Source organism: Arctopsyche grandis, chromosome 4 (assembly GCF_051622035.1).
Source record: "Arctopsyche grandis isolate Sample6627 chromosome 4, ASM5162203v2, whole genome shotgun sequence".
Lineage (NCBI taxonomy): Eukaryota > Metazoa > Arthropoda > Insecta > Trichoptera > Hydropsychidae > Arctopsyche > Arctopsyche grandis.
In genome coordinates, this window is record NC_135358.1 from 5047968 (window position 1) to 5064888 (window position 16921).

Sequence of the window (16921 nt, forward strand, 5' to 3'; positions counted from 1 at the left end):
TTGCGCAAAACAGAAACGAGGGGAAGCGTGTTGGAGAAGCCTTCATCCAGCAGTGGATAGTGATTGGCTGTAGATGATAAACCATTCGTATCGTTGAATTTTGCATACACGATTTCAAGTTTTCATATCATTTTATTTTACCGCATTTTCATACATGAATAATTTTAATATCTTTTGTGATTGCTTCCTTATTTTTTTTTAATATTGAAATCTTACAACAATTTATTTTATGTAATTTTAATACTCTATGAGAAGGCGCGTTTAAATGTGAAATTCTTACCGTTTCAAAAGGTTAATAATACGTCTATATTTTTAGAAGAAGAGTCGGATATTGACTCGTCAGTGGGTGGGTACTTACCGTGCAGCTTTCAGACCTATCGATTAATAATACGCGCAAAAAAGGCGCACAAATTGGAAAGCCTCCGGTTTGGAAATCTTCAAAAAAGACGGCGTGCGGCGGGCGAGAGATCTCCGGAGGACTTTCTCGGAGAGGGGACCCAGCTCTTAGATAATGAATATTTCCCTTAATCCCTTTTCCAATTCATAGACGGGTATATAAGGCGAACGAAGACAAAAAGGGGCTCGCTCGCGCTCCCGGGGCCGGTTTGCATATCAATGCCTTATCATTTTATATGAACGAATGTCTGTCGCCCGTCAAAGGCCTTAATTAATATTATATTATACGAGTTTGCCAAGGCGCTAACAAAATTATTATTAAGTCGAGACTGCGAAGGGGCCAGGAGAGGGGTGGTCGGGGGGGGGGTGGAATGAGACTGGGGTACGTACATACATATATGTTGAGAAACTAGGAGCAAAGTTGCCGAGTTAACTTTCGAGCCAAGTGAAAAGCGCGGCCGGATCATCCCCGTCTCGAAAGACTGTGTAAAAAGACCGTCGTTTTATATTTTACACGGGGTGGGTGGAGGGATTATCTCAGGATGCTGCACTCAAAATAAGATGCAGATCCTGCTGACAGTTTAACCGGGAAGTTACACGATGAGACTGCTGCACTAATGAAATACATAGATGGCTGGGTATGATATGACGCGTTTCAATCAACGACATTGTATGTATATGTATGTACATGTATGATAGTTTCAGTCCTAATGCATTCGAGAGATGAATATTTGCAGTACTAGATTATGGTTATTAGTAAGTCAAATCCCTGTGGTTGAATCATTATTGGAAGCCGACGATTCATATGCAAGTAAAACAGGATTCGAGCTAATGACGTAAAATTTGGCGCGAAAATCTTATATTACATACATATATCATATCGATCTAAAAAATATGTATTTATAATTATGTACATATGTATACATATTTAAGTATCAATATCGATGTAGGTACGAACGTGCTACTAGCCAGCAGCATGGCTCGGTGATTTCGTTGATACTAAGCACCGAGAGGTTGCCGGGTTCGATACCATGAGCTGACTACGATTGAAAACAATTTATTCTGAGTATAATCTTTAATGCTCGTGGCCAGACTTGGATATTTGTGACTCCAAATTGATTGTTTCCTATCAGAGTTTGCCAATTTATCTGATTTCATTGTTGTAGCGCTTCCACCATCAAATTGGCAAAAGCCATCCTACCCACTATGTCACCAGTAGGTATATGAATATGATTTCAAAAATATACTATCTATAACATAGATGTCTCGCTAATCTTCTTATATATACATATATAGTATTTGTATTATGCTTGTATATCTGGTCACAGTGACGCGTTAAAGTATTCTGTAATGACACTATGACCAATATGTAAATAAATAAATAATAATCAATAAATTTTATGTAGTGGTTATTAAATAGATCAAATTAGATGTTTGTGCCATTAGAAGTCGTCGTAACACAATGCCTAATAGCATTAATATAAAATAAATAAATAAATTTAAAAAAAAAAAAATATATATATATATATATATATATATATATATATATATATATATATTAAAATGTCGTATAAGTATGAATGAGAAAATAAATTATAAACGAAGATAATAAGTATTCAGATACTTAAATAGTCTGGTGATCAAAAAAGCGAAACTCAAGCTAGACAGCCAAATTAACTATGTATTTTATAAATTTCATAGTCAATTTGCAATTTAAATTACAAATTAACTATTTAAATAAATTTTCAAGACAATATACATATAAACAGAAAGCAAGCTGTAATGTCGTTAATAATAAAAAAATTCTTGGCTAACCTCATCGTGAGTCCCAAATTGAATTAGTTCTAATAAGTTGACTAGATAGATAATATAAATATTGCGAAAATAATAGCCTTTGGAGGATTCCATACATAAAATTTTTAAAGACGAGACAAGATTAACTTTTTAACAAGCGTAAATACATTCTAAAGTGAATATAAAACGTATTCAATTACGTATTATCCACAATTTATAATACGATTTTATGTTTTACATTTAATTGTAATATACGTGTTGTCTTACCCGGCTTCGCTCAGTATTTGTAATATAAACAGCTTAAACATGGCAAATCTAATAGTAAATATTCATTTGTTTTTTTTATTTGAATCGAAAAAAATATATATTCAATCGTCGATTTGGGTTTCGATGTTACCAACCAACATTACATAATTACAGAGTTACAAAGTCTCTATCGAAATTATATATTAGATTACGTATTAATTTCCGTTCTAAATATTTTTACCATACAATAAAGATACACATGTACATATGTATGTATATTATTCATAATAAGTATAATGATAAAACTAAGATAAACGATAATATATTAGATATTTGAAACGTTTATTTTAACGTAAAGCAAAACACAATTATATTACGTCGGCCGTGCTTTCCGGTTTTTAATGAAAAACCCAACCACAAAGGTATTAATTTTAAACAGTTTTTCCTTCGAAGCGAGCTAGTTTTCTCCATACGTACGAGCTGCGGCACATTATTATTATTTCAAATAAGATCAGATGCTGGGAAAGATCCGCGAGGCGTGCGAAAGTAAGCCAAGTCCAAACACGAACGATTCGCTTTTCACATCGCTATATATTATGCAAAACTATTTGAATATCGTCGAATTTAAATCGAGCACTTTCGCTAGCAAATAAAAATGCTATTCAAAAAGTCAAACTACGCATATTCATTTATAAAAAATATAATCGTTCAAATTATTTTCATACTACCTTTCATACATACGAATACAGTTTGATTTACTATTAAAGAAAACTAGTGTTGTCCCCGTTGATTTCAACGGGTGGTTTCGGAAGGAATTTATACACGAATTGAAATGTTATATATAAATATGTTATGTTATATATAAATATAATGTAAAGTAATTTATAGATGCGCGCGCGCACGTATTAATAGGAAAAGTTGAGTTCACGCATTACACGCTCGTCGATCCAACCCGTTCACCCACTTTGAAATGATGAATGAATGTGTGTGTGTGTGTCTTCATGGATGTGTGTATGTGTGCACGCTCCTGCACAGCGCATCTGACGCTGACGTCACCCATCGCTGGGGCTGACGTCACTTGGTAGTCAATATCAGGAGCACATGTCAGAGGCTCCACACCCCCCACTTCCTCGCTACCCCGCTTTCCAGCGTCTCCTCGACACGATCGCACGCCCACATGCCTATAGCGGATGCTTAAAATGCACCCATTGGTCAGAATGATACGTTCCTCTAATAGGTCAAAGGTTTTAGTCCACGTGGACCAATTTACTCTGATTGGCCCTAAAAGTACTGAAAGAGTCAGCAAAAAGGTAGGGGACAATCATCCATACTATCGTAAAGACGGCATATATATATGTACATACGTGCGATTGTACTATTAAATGAAGTGTTGTTATGACAAATTGTTGTATAGAACAGATTTCTACATCTGGTGAATCGGGCATTAACGTTAAAATCAATTTCGTTCAAAACAGGTGTGTTAAGGATATCATTAGCAATCTTGTATAAAAGTAACAAATCAGAAACCCTTCTGCGATGAGACAAACTAGCGATCTTAAAAAAAGAGAGTCTGTAATTATAAGTTGGCAACAATCTTTCAAGACCTTCTTATGGGATAAATAGCGCAGAAAATGCTTCTAAATTGTCCCTAAATGATCTATATGTGTTTGGTAATAAGGAGACCATATGACTGGAGCATACTCCATATTACTACAAACCTAACTGTTACAGAGCAATGTCGGAGTATGCGGATTCTTAAAGGGTTTCGCAACTCGGCAGATAAATTCCAATAGCTTGAATGAATTAGTGACTATATGGTTAAAATGCTCATTAAATGACAGTTTACGATCTATAAGAATACCCAAGTCTCTGGCACAGTTTTTCGTTATAAGGTCTTCGTTATTAATATTGTAAATGAAGTTAATTAGATTATAATTTGTGGAAAGTGTCAATGAGAAGCATTTTGAGATATTGAGACACATAAGGTTTACAATACACCATTCGCATATTGTATCAAACAGAAAACCTTAAGATCATCAGCATTATCAGCATTTTATTAAATATCTCTAGGCACAACATATACTCATGGTATTTGTTTTTCGTAATTTGTTTTTTTTAATCCCCATACTTGTCCACATGTCCGCCACATACATATATACTCACATGCACACATTTTTTGATTTTTAAATGCTTTTTATTATTACGAAATTATGTTCACAATACATCTTATATATATTTTAATAGCTACTGATCTACTGATCATTTTCTATTTTACAATTTAATTTAATTTGGTTAGTAATTGTTCCGACTTTTGTAATGACGTGTGGCAAACAGTCTTATTAACTGATTGTCGATTGGCATTATTGACGAGTTGGCATTAGTGTCGGCCCAAGCGGAAATACGCGTCGGTCGACAGAGTCAGCGATCAGACGGCGTACGGACAACTTGTGTTCTCGTACGCTACGCTGAACCACCACGTGCAAATTTTACATTTCAATAAACTACATCAAACCATTATCGAAGTCTTTTCCATGATGGTCACTTCGAACCGGACACCAGTAACCTAGGCCACAACACCAAACGGACAAACCATTAGGAAAAAACGTGGTCGAGAAAAAATGGATGTCAATTAAGAAATCGGTATCGTTCCTTTGTTACTATCCATACCTTTCCAATACTAATAACATGTTTGCTTCTATTTCAGCAATATATTGATTGATGTACAGAGGTACATGACCGCGTGATTGACGCAGAAAATATATAAATAAAAACATAACCTACAAAGACGCATGGGACACAGAGGTAATCCAAAATTATCGGAACGATCACATAAACATCGTAAAGGATATTCAAGTAAGTGAATGTATTCAATCTCAGGCAATCTGTTCAAAAGGCAATCATGTGGGTAGGTCAGTTTTTAAAATATGTTTTAAAGTATAACAATTAATTAACGCGATTGTATAAAATAATATCGCGCTACGAAGGAATGTTTCATCGGTCGCATCGAATTTCGTATTAAAAGTGTAAAATCAGATGTAGTGTAAAATTAGCAAAGCACGTGGGGAATTATACTTGTAGCCCCAAAGTGGCTTAAACCAAGTACATACCGGTATATTCATATCGGTAGATCTTTGTTTCTTAATGTGTGTAGAAACACCCTCCCCCCCCCCCCCCTTCCACGATAAATGTGGAATTATACTTGTAGCCCCAAAGTGGCTTAAACCAAGTACATACCGGTATATTCATATCGGTAGATCTTTGTTTCTTAATGTGTGTAGAAACACCCTCCCCCCCCCCCCCCTTCCACGATAAATGTGGAATTACACTTGTAGCCCCAAAGTGGATTAAATCAAGTACATACCGGCATATTCATACATCGGTAGATCTCTTTGTTTCATAATGTGTGATGAAACAGTGGTGATTTAAAATAAATCACAAGACTTGTAGCCCCAAAGTGGTTTAAATCAAGCACCCACCAATTTAGGGTTGTTATTTCTTCCAAAATATGTTGGATAGATTCTGGTGATAATAGTTAAAGTAGAATATTAAGATTCACGGTTAATCATTGAATATTATTACCTTATCTCTACGAATAGTTCAATTGACAGCTATAGTAGAGAATAACTGTATTTATGAGACGAAATAGTGCAACTTTCTGAAACAAATGTCAAGTGCTGAAAACGAGGAAATAGAAGCTTCGACTTCCCAGTCGCATAAAGGTCGAAATCCAACTAGGGACGTAGAACCTATTAGAGACAGGTCAAGCTCTAGAATACATCAGACTCGAAGTCAGACTCAATCGATAAAAACATTAGCGAAAGAAAATAAAGTAGAAGTTACAATGACGTCAATAGAATTAAGGTATTCGGGCGCGTTTAAAAGACTACAGGAGAAAATAGACAGAATCTCCGAAATAAATGAAGGACAGTATCAATTTATTGAAAAAGCATACGACTATCTCCAAAAACTCCATTATGAGTATTTAGACAACATCACAGATATAGAGCAGGCGGATCAAATAGACGAAGAGTTCTACATAATCACAATGACAATTCAAAATCTTAAAGCAGCATTAGAGAGACAATCCATTCAAGATGGTAAACTGAAGGTAGAGCAAGCAACAATTAAATTTGCTAGAGATAAGTTACCGACGTTAACCATTCCCACATTTCAGGGAGATCCATCTGAATGGCAATCGTTTCAACAAGCTTTTAAGAATATAATAGGAAACAAAACGGAATATTCGAATGTCACGAAATTGCAATATTTGCATCAATCCTTAATCGGTCCCGCTTTGGCAGCTGTATCAGGTTTAGATATTAGCTCAGACAATTACGAAATAGCTTGGAGTATTTTAGACAAGCAATATAATTTACCAAGACTTAATCTCAAAACTAGGATTAATTCACTTTGTGACTTAAAATTAATCACAAGAGAATCACATATCGAATTGAGAAATCTATTGAATCAGGTAACAGTGTGTATTAAAAACATTGAATCGTTGGGTTACGCGAGAGAAATTTTAGATCCATGGGTAACATGTTTAGTTCTAAGGAAATTACCTTTTAATCTAGTAAGAGACTGGGAAATATCGCTGGTGAGCAGAGAAATGCCACCATATGAAAGTTTAGAGACATTCTTGCAGAATAGATGTAATGTATTACAATCTACTGCATCTGTAACTACGGTGAAGGAATTCCCTCATAGTCGTCAAAGAATCATGAGAACTCATGTCGCGAACAAAAACCCATCAAGTAAGGTAAACGCATGCGCATTCTGTCGAAATAATCATTTCATAGGCAAATGTGATAAATTCAAAGCAAAATCCAGTATGGAAAGAAATGAATTCGTTAAATCTAATAACATGTGTTTTAAATGTTTAAATTCATCGCATAAGATAACAAATTGCAAGTCTAACTATAATTGCTTAAGGTGCAAACAAAACCATCATACTTTGTTGCATCAGGACGATACATTTAGTTCAAATAATACGGGAAGGAAGTCAATTAATGCTCATTCTACTCATTTCTCTCAAAGGGAGATAATTTTACCGACGGTACAAGTAGACATTATAACGTCCAATGGAACGGTCGTGAAGGGTCGCACATTATTAGATTCCGGCTCACAAGTCAACTATGTTACCACATCTTTCGCTAAGAAGAATAACTTCAAATTAGAGAAAATCTCTCAAAAAATTGTAGGTATCGCTAATCAAGAAAGTAGCATTCGTCACATCACCAAGGTGACCATAAGGTCTTCAACCACTAATTACTCAACCAAAGTGTTGTGTTTGGTATTACCAGAAATTACTGGCGAAATTCCAACTGTGAAACTGGATCAACAGTTAATTTCAATACCAGCGGGAATCAAGTTATCAGATCCCCTTTGGAATAAACCGACGCCAATCGATTTATTGCTCGGCGCCGAGATTTGCGTTCATGCTATGAAAGCAGGAACCATCCAGTTAGGAAAAGGTATGCCTATCTTAAAGGATACCGAATTCGGATGGACAATAGTTGGTCCATATCCCGAAGTAAATAATGCTCCAGGGAAGAGCCACATAGGCTTAAGTCAATTAGACAGTCACATTCAAAACTTTTGGATGATAAACCAGGTTCCTATTGTAAAACATCAATCTCTTGAGGAGAAAAGATGTGAGGAACATTTCCAAGCACACACATCACGAGATAAAAACGGTAGATTTTGTGTAGCTTTACCATATAAAAATTCCCCGGTAGTATTAGGAAGTTCATTGCACATTGCGGAGAAAAGACACAAAACTTTGGAAAGACGTTTTTTAGCCAATAATAATTTAAAAATGGAATACAATAAAGTTTTAGAAGAGTATATAAATTCAGGACATATGTCAGAGTGTGAACCTCCGGAGGCACATGAGGTTCATTGTTATTCACCTCATCACGTCGTAGTTAAGGAGTCTAGCCTTACCACTAAATATCGTGTAGTTTTTGATGCGTCCGCAAAGACAACGTCCAATATCTCACTAAATAATATTTTGATGGTGGGACCTAGTGTCCAATCAGATTGGTTAAATTTATTTTTATTAAAACTTATTGAACTCATTCCTCAGACAATCTTCAAAAAATGGAAGGATTGTCAATTATCCAATACAGTCATGAAACTTTATAAAATTCCTAGATTGATAATACTAAATAATGCCATTAATATACAGGCACACGGATTTTGTGACGCATCCGAGAAAGCTTATGGTGCTTGTATTTATGTAAAATGTACTGATCAATTGGGAAATTCCAAATGTCATCTTGTGTGTTCTCGTTCGAGAGTCGCTCCGCTCAGTTTTGTAACTATTCCGCGTTTAGAGCTGTGCTCCGCTATGTTATTATCAAAGTTAATGAAGTCAACAATAGACCAATTAACAATTCATATTAATGAAAAATATTATTGGACGGATTCAACCGTCGCATTGCATTGGATTAGAGGAGAGTCATGTAAATGGACCACCTTCGTTGCCAATCGAGTGGCCGAAATCCAATCAATATCTCAACCCATTGAGTGGTACCATGTCTCCTCTACAGACAATCCAGCAGATTTAATTTCTCGAGGGACTCAACCATCAGAATTAAATCATAATTCGTTATGGTGGGACGGCCCTAGTTGGTTGAAATTAGACGAATCACGATGGCCTCGAAGACCTCCTGAGATCACAATAGATCTTCCAGAGAGAAGGGTAGTCACTAACGCTACCCTTGTGAGGGAAAATAATTGGATAGATAAATATTCTCATCTTCCAAGACTCCTTCGAGTTTTATCATATGTTCGTCGGCCACTAAGGAATAAACAATTAAACGTTAAAGAAAATAACGAACCGTCCGCTTTAGAATTAAATGATGCTTTAAATAATTTGATTAGGTTATCGCAAATGGAATCATTTCCATTGGAATATCGTTTGCTGAGCAAGGGACATCCAATTCCCAGTAGCAGTAAATTAGCTAAATTGTCCCCTCTATTCCACGAGAATTTAATTTGTGTTGGAAGTAGACTTCCTCTGGGAACAACTCTATCAACGTCACCCATTATCTTGTCAAATAAGCATAAACTTACACACATGATTGTCCGAGACGCGCACTTGAAATATATTCACTTGGGTACTCAAGCCTTACTGTCGTTATTGCGGCAGACCTATTGGCCATTGGCCGGACATAATACTGTCAAAGGAGTGGTGCGTTCATGTGTCATTTGTTTCAGAAATAAACCACTGTCACACAATAGATTAATGGGATTACTCCCGCTTGAACGTACCACTGCGAATTTTCCTTTCAGTCATGTGGGGATAGACTTCGCAGGACCTTTTCCTGTGAAGAGTGGTTGCAATAAGAATTCTAAGATAATTAAGGGTTACGTTTGTGTCTTTGTGTGTTTTTCCAGTAAGGCAGTTCACTTGGAACTTGTCGGAGACTTAACGAGTTCAAATTTCTTAAATTGTTTAAGAAGATTCGTAGCCAGACGTGGCAGGCCCAATACGATATATTCCGACAATGCTACTAATTTTGTCGGTGCAAGTCGTGAACTCGTTAATTTAGTAAAATTAATTTACGAACGTCCTCATGAGGAGAAGCTACTACGGTATGTAGCCTCCGAAGGGATTCGTTGGAAGTTTAACCCGCCAAGGGCGCCTCACATGGGAGGGCTGTGGGAAGCAGCGGTTAAATCCATGAAGATTCATTTAAACAAGGTGTTAAAGGCCACCACCTTAAATTTCGAATCATTTTGTACGGTATTGACTCAAATAGAAGCTTGCATGAATTCCCGTCCTCTTAGTCCCTTGTCTTCGGATCCACTAGACCTTTTACCCCTCACACCTGGACATTTCTTAATTGGCTCTTCCAATGGAGGTTAAATATAACACTAATGTCCATGCCAATCTGCTTCAGATACAATTGACCACAGCAGCATTTTGGAAACGTTGGTCGGCGGAATATTTACATTCTTTGCAGTTACGACACAAATGGAAGAAGGACTCGAGCAACAATCTGAGTGTGGGTCAAATGGTCCTGTTAAAGGAGGAACACATGCTGCCAACCCGATGGGTCTTGGGTCGAGTCACTAAATTGTATCCCGGACCAGATGGCAGAGTTCGAGTCGTCGACGTCTTTACTGCCAGCGGAGAGTTTCGTCGGTCCAGTCATCTAGTGGCGCCATTGCCGATTCTACCACAAGGACCACTTGACAGGAAGGAAGATCAGCAAGAGGGAGGAGAAACAGCAGCTTCAATTCCGTCAACTTCGGTAGCTTAGTTTAACCCGAAGACACTACCCCCAACTCATATTATTTATTAGATGTAATCATGAGTTTAAATCATTCAATGTTAATAGTAGTACTCCGTAATTCACTTTAATTGTGTTGTGTGTATAATTTAAGCTATTTTCATTTTAACATTCGGCAGTATATATCTCCGAATTTAATCTAATCATTTTGTCTTTATAATATAAGACTTGTCTCATGTCATCACTCGGAAGGATTATATCCGAGTTTAAAATAAAAATTTAAATTTAAAAATTTAAAATAAACTGTTCAAATTTGACAGTTAAAATTAGATTCATGATTTGTTAATGTTAGTCTCCAAGCCACACTTAATGGAGCATCTTAAATTATTTCATGTCTACTTAATTATAACTTGCCGGGAGTCATCCGCAGGTCTTATGTTTCTTGTTATGAAAACATAAGTTAACTCTTACTGTTTATAGTATTTATGTGAATCATAGAATAAGTAAATATTATAATACTGAACATTTCAATGTTTAACGTAGAGACATCTATAATCATAGTTCACTTTCATTTCCTGCTTGTAGGAATGAATGAATGACTTTCCAATTTACTTTTAATTTAGCAATGTTTGTGTTACTTATTGATGAAATCAAGTTAACTTAGGAGCATTACACTCACTAATCAAGTTAAGTTGATCGGTAATAGCTGATCTGTATTGACTACTGTAATAGTGTCAACATTGTATTGTCTAAGTTAACATCAAGATGAGGAATGCTTAAGTTTTAAACCATATACAGTCCACTCTCTCTTCTTTAAAGTAAACTTATCTTGTAATGCTTATTCACAGCTTCAAAGGAGATGTCAAAAATTTTAATGTAAATAGAAACAACATTCACCAGAGGTATATCTATAAGTTGAAATATTACTGAACCAATAAATTGATTTTATCCTCACACTGGATGAGGCAAAGGTTTCATTATTCACCCTCTATTTAATTATTTGAAGAGCTATGATTTATTGTAAACGACTCGTCAGTAATGCTGTAACTCTGTAGAATAACTGTATTGTTCAACAGTTTTCCTATGTGGGACTATGTTCCGACTTTTGTAATGACGTGTGGCAAACAGTCTTATTAACTGATTGTCGATTGGCATTATTGACGAGTTGGCATTAGTGTCGGCCCAAGCGGAAATACGCGACGGTCGACAGAGTCAGCGATCAGACGGCGTACGGACAACTTGTGTTCTCGTACGCTACGCTGAACCACCACGTGCAAATTTTACATTTCAATAAACTACATCAAACCATTATCGAAGTCTTTTCCAGTAATCATAGTATTATATTATTATAATGTTAATCTATAGCATAATAGGAAAAAGAGCTCAAAAACCTGTTTACAATCCTTATAAATGTTCATAATACATCTAATACATAATATTAATTAAAGACTCTCTAAAGTCGATGACCTAAAGCAGATTGTGTTTAGGTAATCTGTGTTTATACCTGAAGGGTATAGACATTTTATTGTAATCACCGAGACTCTTCACAAGTATGTTAGTATGGTTATTAGTGATTCTGTCATAGAATCTACTTGTTAGTTTGTTAGTAATGTCTGTAACAAACGGAATATTATATATGGCATGCAGTTATTTCAAGTTAGTATATATGGGTGTATTATAAATTATTTTTAGGGATTTATTTTGTATTACTTGGAGCTTGGAATGATTAGTATTCGAGGCGTTATTCCATACAGGTGAAGCATAGGTTAATAATGGTAATATGAGCGCGCGATATAATTTTATTTTATTTTGAGTTGATAAAGAACTATGGCGATTAAATATTGGATATTGGACTGCCATTTCAGACTTTCTCCAGAGGGGATTTTCAGATCTGAACTTGACTTATGCTTTCTAACACTAAAGAATATGGCGTCTGTTTTGGTTTGATTAATTTGAATTTTCCACTTAGTGAAGTGTTCAGTCATTGTTTTAATTGCAAATTCAAGATTTTTAAGAATAGTGTCTGGTTTTTTGCTACTTGTGAAGCAAGCGGTATCATCTGCATATAGGGCTATGTGACAGTTTTCGCATACATTTATATATATGTACATATTTTCATATATTATTCTGGGTAAATTCAAATAGTTATGTCAAACTATTTTTAGGTGCGTTGTATAATAGTATACTGCCACACTAGGGTAGATTAAGCCATCTTTAAACGGCCCATCGTATAAATAAGACCACCGCGGTTTCTCGTTGGTTTAGCAGGGGGGGTTGCGGGTGTGATAGGCCCTAGTTCGGTTTGCCGCCGCAAAATTGATAAGTTCAGAAATAAATAAACTAACTGCATCCGGCAGGGTTGACTAACGTCGCTCGATTTATTGACAAAGTTGGGGTTTATCTAGCCAGGCCATCACTTGCCGGCTTCCTTCGTTAGCTGGCAACCCGCAGACGGGGTGGGGGTCGCCGCGACCCCGACGCCAATCCTTCCACCAGAGATTACCATTTTTGAGCTAATAAATCTTTGGGTCACGCCACCGATTACCGATTTTGACGTTTGGCCGCTTGATTAAAAACCCCATTATGTTCGCTTTGATTCCGTTCAATTACATACTTCCAACTCGCAGCCCGGTCACTGATACTGATTGGATAACTTGTCGACAGTCGCACTTGATGTGCGTACAATGAAAATCAATTCACTATTCATTATGTCTTAATAGGGTAGAAAATCTGTATGTACCTATAGCCAATTCTAAATTACTGCTAAAGCCCCAAAAAACGTTTTAACTAAAGTTTTTACTTTATCTATGTATGAATGAACATATGTACGTAATAACAATAGATGAGGTTTTGTGATGATGCGAAAATTCGAACTCGGTATTTTCACTGATTCGAACTCAGAATCGATCACTTATCACATTTTCATGTTCTAGAAAAAAATGTGTGTGTGTTCGTATGTGTATCTCTATATTTTGGTTTTTTTTAACACCATTAGTCCATTCGAACTGAAACTTGGTATCAATTACTAAAATGCTTATCGATACGACATAAAGTTTTTTCAAATTTTTGAGTTATGACCAGCTATGGCCAGAAATGGTATCTCCCCATTATATGTGTCCTCTTTTTTAAAGATTTTATATTCAATTTCTCACATGCAATAGAAATTATAAATTTTAAACAGTTATATTTTCTTAATATTTTTACCTCAACCGGAAGTAGTGCTTTTCTCAGTTGCCTCGGGGTGTATTGAACTTAAATTTTATACATATCTGGAAGTATAAGTCTAATACCATGTTATATATAAAATTCGATGAAAACCCGTCAACCGGAAGTTCAATTTATCATTATTCAATTTTATTCCACTATTATTTTGGACCCATTAAAGGTGTGTGCTCTTCACGAGAAAATTCAAGTGTAATTCTTGTATCAGTGATGAAAATGAAAAAAAATCATTAAATTTAATTAACCGGAAATGGTATTTTTTCCTCTTGGAAAAGTAAAAAATGTTGTGACCACACGATTTTACTACTAACTGAGAGTTGATAAGGTTTTGAATAGAATTTTAGTTTTGAATAGAACCGGAAGTAGTAATTTATTTCATTATTTTTTTTTACTTTTTAAAGTATTTCCATCTTTTTGATATTTTATGATTATAATATTTAAAGGGATTTTGTGTAATAAAATAATTTTAAACAAAATCCGACAACCGAAAATAGAACTTTTTTCTTGTGAAGTTTCCCTACATTTGCGCTCAATTTGTATCAAAAATGCTGTCATAGCTGGTATATGTATGTATGTTTCACTATCGAATTTTGTTTTTAATACTTTTTTTATTCCTCAAACACATACAAAATTTGTGGTTTGGTCACATCCATTTTTTTATATTGGCATTAATCCAAACACAATTCTAGAAAATAACAAAACTTTTGAGTACACATGGTGGTTAAATTCTGTACAGCATATATGTATGTGCATACATATTTCTTTGATATATGTACATATGTATGTACGTTGGAGAATTAAAAGGGTTTAAAACTATGTGCAGTTGACGCCATCGCTTCTGACTTACTTCCGCCGGAAGAAGGCTTTCAAGAGAGGGGGGAGGGGTAGGTCAGTGCTTCTCAGCGGATATGACTAGATACAAACTAAGCTGGTAGTTACTTCGCGTAAAAGTGAACAAATCCACCAACACTCATTAAACGCACGCAAATGTTTCTTTTTTCAAATTTTGAAATAGCTGATTTTCCCCAGACTGGAAGCGCTTCGCGGCTTATTACACTTTTCCTCGGAGATGTCTGGAAAAACACAAACAAACCTCTGAAAACATCCATCGAAGGTTTGAAACTTCTTCGTCCATGCAATAACATTTACAGTTTCGCTCCGTGACTAAGGGGTTTTTCTCGAAATCATAACAAACGGTTAAATCCCACACGTTTGTAAGTATTATACATACAATGTATACCCGTGTGCTAAGTAGATCTCAAAAACTAACTGACTTGTTAATTATTCATAACTTATATATGTATATATATATATATATATATATATATATATATATATATATATATATATATACACATACAATGTATACCCGTGTGCTAAGTAGATCTCAAAAACTAACTGACTTGTTAATTATTCATAACTTATATATGTATATATATATATATATATATATATATATATATATATATATATATATATATATATATATATATATATATTATATATATATATATATATATATATATATATATATATATATATATATATATATATATATATATATACATATATAGTATATTCGGAAAGACCCACTAGATTGGTGCTATAATTAAGAAATGGACTTTGAATACGTCGAATTAGACTCGAAGTATTGCACCTAATAAAATTTTCATTTTCAAAAGCTCAAATTGGCGTTTTCTCGCAGGCTCTTCGGATGGAAATTTAAAAGGAATATTTCTCGGCGATGCACTTTTGCGCAATTGAAAGTTAATTTGTAGTAATTGTTGTAATACTATATCAAAAAGAAATTTTATTCACTACCTTTTCAAAGCATCAATGTTTCAATTATAAGAGCTTCAATTAACAAATCACAAAATGACACAAAATTACTATCGTCACACACACAGTCATTATTATTCCGAACTTGGAACCACCAAAACTCTCATCGCATAAAAGCCTCACGCTTCAACCCGTGACAGAACACAACACATTTTGACATACCACACTCGATGATGATTAGGTCCACATAGGACATTGGTTTACCCCGGTCTCCATTTCGCGAACAGTCAATGGCGAGGTCGCTTTGAATGCAACGCGGTCGCAGATCACACACACGAGATTGGCCGCGGCCGTGCACATGCACACGGAATACGGTGCATCGTGTGTTTGTGCATGTTTGATGCATCCACTCCGTGCAATCTTTCACACTGATCCGTATCACGAGACCCCATCCCCTATCCAGTGCATTGAGCCGTTTTCAATGAGTGACCCACCCCACTTGTTCGGGACTGGGATGCACTGGAGTGCATGTACAATATACTAGAATGTGAGGGGATTACAGTACAACCGTATATTCAATAGAAAATAGACTTGTTGGAATCGATTTAATGAGTGTTTGAAAAAACAAAGCATTTTATCATATGGGGGGGGGGAATATTCATGATAATTTTTATATGAAATCATCAGTAACAAGATAGGGTTCCATATGATTCCATTTTTAGCGACACGGACATGTTGCATTTCAAGTCAGTATAGCATATCATCAAATGTAGGATACCACTTTACACTCTCCACTTTTTTATAGATACAATACATTTCGGTCATCTGCAGAACGTCTTGTATAAATCCGCTTGAGTGCCGTTTTAACTTAGGAATATTTCTCCTTCTTCAATATTAAAATCCAAGATAGGATCGGAGGCCCAAAATCATAAACAGATTATATTATATATTCGGTTACTAAATTGATCTCCAATATTTCACAGATTGAGCTCATGTGTTTCATTTGGGTCCTTCTGGATCCATTAAACAACGTTACCTCAGACATCCCAGCTAGCTTAGCAACTCATCTCTCAAAACGCCTTCAAGGGAATTATGTATACCCAAACATGCCCAAAAGGAAAGGAGTATGGTAGAGATTTGGATAATACCCATACTCTTTTCTATATAGAAAACGAAGAAATGCTTTTTGCACTTTCCCAATCATCAGAGAGTAATTTTCTTCGTGCAGATTCCACACAATT

General features: G+C 35.5%; 1 long non-coding RNA gene across 1 annotated transcript; it reads left to right on the forward strand.

Annotated features, from left to right (window-relative positions):
* Window positions 1-4834: 4834 nt before the first annotated feature.
* Window positions 4835-11984, forward strand: LOC143910331 (uncharacterized). Its single transcript, XR_013260473.1, has 2 exons — window positions 4835-5289; window positions 10347-11984. It is a non-coding gene; the product is annotated as an uncharacterized LOC143910331 (long non-coding RNA).
* Window positions 11985-16921: the final 4937 nt, after the last annotated feature.